Raw genomic sequence first — 4,974 nt, 5'->3', positions numbered from 1 at the left:
GAAAGCAGACACCAGGGCCCCCACAGAGAGTAGACAGTAAGGCCTGTAGTGGCATCAAGCAGGCAGGTCCTCAGCAGAGAACCATGCGGCTCGTTGGCCCCTTGAGTGAGGCCACGAAGTTTCAATCGCACTGTATGGGCACGCCCGCACGTGGTATTTTGTGGAAAAGCACGGTTTGCTGAGCCACAGTTTGCCGACCACTGCACTACACCTTCCGAGCCTCTCCGTGGCCATTCTTTGCCCCCACTCACCCTCGCTCCCACCCACAGTTCCTGTCTGCCCCTCCCACGGAACTAGGGATTTCTTAAAGACGGGCCCTGGGTCAGCCCTCCATCTCCACCACTTAGCAAGGTACCTGGCCCTTAGACCAGGCCAGACAAACGTGTCAGAATGAGCAAACCACTATGGGCATATTATACTGATACGAGACCTGTAATTTCACCTATAGGACAAGTATGCTTTGATATGCAATACATGCTTTATTCCTGAAAGAACAGAAGATATACATTACCTTTAGGCATGCTACTGATATCCAGCTCTTAAATAAGCGACTCCTAGGCCAGATCCATGAGCCTGGACTTGGCAACAGGAGGCTAGCTCACCAGCCGACACAAGCTACCCATTGTCCTTGGGTGAGAGGCTTCAGCTCGCACAACCTAGGGTTCCCCATTTCTAAACAGAGACAAGAAGACCTCCAGATCCTGCAGTGACACTCTGGGGCGGGCCCTTTACTGAGCCCTCTGGGTGATTCTGATGAACTCTCAAGTTCATGAGCCACTGGGACTCACAATACTAACCACAGACACACACACACACACACACACACACACCAGATGAGGCCTTCTGGAGAAGAACTGTTCTGTGTGGCTCCAATTGTGATCATCCAAAGAGCCCAGTGCCTCAGTGAGGACACTCCTGGTGGACTCTGTCAGTCATGAGTCCTGGTGTCAGTCATGAGAACGCCAGCGAAGCAGGTGATCAGCTCGAATTTCCGTCTCCTCCCGTATGAGGATACGCTGGAGCTGGGGTCTGCACGCTTCACACCCCAGCCAGACCAGCCTGGCCCACTGCCTGCTTTTGTTCCATCTGCGAGTTAAGAATCGTTTTTACACCCTGGCCGGTTTGGCTCAGTGGGTAGAGCATCGGCCTGCAGACCAAAGGGTCCCGGGTTCGATTCCAGTCAAGGGCATGTAGCTCAGTTGCAGGCTCCCCACCCCCACCATGACCCCTCACCCCAGGCCCTGGTTGGAGCTCATGAAGGAAGCAACCAATCGATGTGTTTCTCTCACATCGATGTTTCTCTCTGTCTTTCTCTCTCTCTTCCACTCTTTCTAAAAAAATCAATAGAAAAATATTCTCGGGTGAGGATTAAACAAAATAAATTGCAAAAACAAACAAACAAAAAACCCCCAAAAGAATGGTTTCTACATGTTTTCAGTGACTGAAGAAAATGAAAGATACTTTGCGACATGGTCTTTGACAGTGGTCGGCAAGTCGTGGCTCGCAAGCCACATGTGGCTCTCTGGCCCCTTGAGTGTGGCTCTTCCACAAAGTACCATGTGCAGGCAACAACATACGAACCTGACTTATCCAAACTTTCCCAGGAGATGCAAGGCCATTGTTCACATTAGTGTTTGTCAGTCATTGTCATGATTTAATTTTATGGATATTGTAAGGTAAATTGTAAAGAATTTAATTTTATCAATAAATAATATCATTATTAAGTGTGATATCAAGTTTTATTCAATGTACCTATAGTTTAACTAAGACTTAAAACTTTAAGTAAAGTTTATTAAGTTAATTTTAGGGAGCGTTGTGGAGTGAAAGAAGATGTAGTGTCGAGGATGGAGAAAGGCATGTTGAGATGGTTTGGACATAGAGAGAGGATGAACAAAAGGAGATAGACGAAACAAGTATACAAGACGAGTGTGGATGGGAGAGTTGGAAGGGGCCGACCTCAGCAAACGTGCCTCCATCAGAATGAGGACGTTTTTAGCAAAGGCCAGCTTAGGAGGACCCTAATGAAGTTAATAACAATGTACCTACCTAGATAGTTTAAGTTTAAAAAATTTGGCTCTCAAAAGAAATTTCAATCGCTGTACTGTTGGTATTTGGCTCTGTGGACTAATGAGTTTGCCGACCACTGGCCTATGAAATTCAAGATCCAGTGCCCCTGCATACACTTCCACGGAGACACATCTTTGCTCGCTCGCCCCGTGTCATCTGTGACGGCTTCTGCACTTTGCAGCGGAGCTGAGCGGCTGCGACAGGGACCATCTGGCCGCAGAGGCGAACATATTTGTTATTCGACCCTTTAGAGAACAAACTTGCCAGGCTCCGGGCTGGAAGATGACTAAGTTCCCTGTCAGCTGCAAACTTCAGTTCTGTGACTTTACAGAAATGGCCGCTGTCCCTGCCTTCAAGCCATCTCGCCATCACAACACACCTCGCCGTCCCAGCTGACATTCGAAAACCCAATTACTCTAATTACTGCTCTCGGTAATTAATTTTGGCGAACAAGCCATAGTCCTTCCAAGTTGTATACTTTGTCCCAGAGTGGCTGCTGCGTTTCACAGAACTCCGCCTCACTCATGTGGCCACACAGACTCAGCACGAAGACGGCATGTGCCTCGGAACCCGGCACACATCCCGGCCAGTCAGCCTCGCTCAGAGAATTAGGCGGTTTCAGCGGCTGGTCGGCCGGTTGAATTTCCTTTGCCCACATCCACCCTATTCAGTAATGATTTCAGTAGAGTCCTGCACTCTAAGGATCATGCGATTCAGGGGAGAATTAACGTTTCTGTCTTTTTGTTTTTAAGATTTATTTCTTTGGCTAATCATCTGTTTAGGTCTCCCAGTTGCTTTTTCTCCTCACCCAAGGCGGGAGGGAGGGAGGGAGGGAGGAGGAGAGAGAGAGAGAGAGAGAGAGAGAGAGAGAGAGAGAGAGAGAGAGAGAGAGAAGAAACATCAATCACCTGGTTGCCTTTCTAATGCTCGCAGACTGGGACCAAACCCAGGTGCGCCCTGACCTGGAATCGAACCAGCAACCTTTGGGTGCATGGGACAACGCTCAACCACCTGAGCTATTCGGGCCGGGCGAGGTTTACATTTCCAATGAAGAGAATCGACGTGCCTGTGCTGCCCCTTTAGTTTTTCATTCTCAAGTGTCCAATCAGCCATGGCCGCCTGTGGACGGGCAGAGGGGCCTAGTAGGGGCAGGGCTGGGGCGAGACCCCTGCTCTTCCCTTCAAAGGATCAAGTCATGTTGGAGCCGAGAGGCCTCGCGGAGGTCATCCCGCCCAGTCAGTTATGGGGAACCTGGAGCCCAGAGAGCACGAGGGACTTGCCCAAAGTCACACAACCTTTTGCAGAAAACCCGGGACTAGAACTCACGCCTCTTGACTCCAAAGCCAGTGCTGTTGGCAGCATTTCCAGATCCTTTTTAAAGAAGACGTGACTCCTATCCCATCCCAAACACAAGAGTTCAGGCAAGGCCCGTAACGGCCACACACTGGCCGACTTCCCGGGAAGCGCGGACACGGAACCACTCTCTGAGGCCTGGGGGCTGGGAAGGAGGAAGTGCCAGCCAGGGCCTTCGCACCTCGCCCAGGGGAGGGACCCCGTCTGGGTTGTTTCTGTCCTTTTTTAACTTCCACTCCACACTGCCTGAGTTTGGGGAAGGCCAATAAAAATGCTATTTGCATCAATTGCAACTAAAGTTTCTAAACAGTCTCATTTTCGGTTCTCACGCTGGGACTGACCAGCGTGAGGACTCCTGGGGGTGGAAACCATACTGACCTGGTCTCCAGGCTGGCGTGGCGCCGGGACGCAGACACGGGGGGCGGGGAGCTCCCAGACCAGCGTGGGGGACCAGGGCTGGCGGCTGCCCAGGCCACAGTGCCCTCGGGGCCAGGGCACGGAGCAGGGCCTGAAGCCTCTGAGGGTGCCCACAGGCTCTGCCGCAGACCAACGCTTAACACGGAGCTTCGGGGGAACCGGAAATGAGCCAGGGCTCCACCCTCGCGCACGTGGGAATTGTGCTGCGTGGCCACCTGGTATCTTAAAGGGCAAGTGCGGCCTGGCCCCGGCTGAGCTTCTGATCCCCGGGAGGGCTGGGCGCAGGTGAAGGAGCCTGGCACACGGAGCAGCAGGGGCAGCTCGGAGGGGGCATGCTGAGAATCGTAGACTCTGAAGAACCGAGGCGCCCATGGCCTGGGCCGCAGCGACCTTGAACCAGCTCTTTTAAAGCAAAAGCTGAGTCTTGGTGAGCATAGCCCCACCCTCCCGACGATGTCCTTGTTGTTCTCATTAGACATCTCATGACCAACAGCCGTCAGCGCCCAGGGAACCGCCTACACCTGGCCCCCCACCCGCACCTGTCCGACGGTTACTCTGACCTTTACAGAGACATCCATATCCCCCCCCACATGCCATTTTGGCCTTAGCTCGCAGATGTAACAATACATTTATGATTCTTTACCCGTTTTGGCCTAGTGCGTTCCTCCTTCAGCAACCCTCACAGATTTATCATTCTCTCTCTCTCTCTCTCTCTCTCTCTCTCTCTCTCTACCTCTACCTCTCTCTCCATTTATTTGCTTGCACAGGCATGTCTACATATTCCTTTTCTGGCAGTAAGTTGCATACACCGTTGTCTTTCCTCCTAGATACCTGTACACTTCCTAATCATTAAGACACTGCCATGTAGCCAAGCCTACGACCCACTTCAGTGACTGACACTGACAGAACACCTGCATCTAACCTACTGAATCCCAGCTTGGTCCGTGGACCCACACTGTCCCTTCTCTTCCCTCCAGGAAAGCTCCTCTGCACTGAGCTGTCACCTCTGTCGAGTCCCCTTTGCAAGGAGAAGATGGTGTTGTTCTGATGAGTGCTATTTGCAGTAAGAGCCACCACAGTCTTCAGAGAAGGCTGGGAACCGTGGGGATGCACGGGGTGCGTGGCGACGTTTGTGTG

This window comes from Myotis davidii, unplaced genomic scaffold (genome assembly GCF_000327345.1).
Source record: "Myotis davidii unplaced genomic scaffold, ASM32734v1 scaffold754, whole genome shotgun sequence".
In the NCBI taxonomy this organism is placed as follows: domain Eukaryota; kingdom Metazoa; phylum Chordata; class Mammalia; order Chiroptera; family Vespertilionidae; genus Myotis; species Myotis davidii.
The sequence above is the reverse complement of the archived record's forward strand: the minus strand, read 5'-3'. Positions refer to the sequence as shown.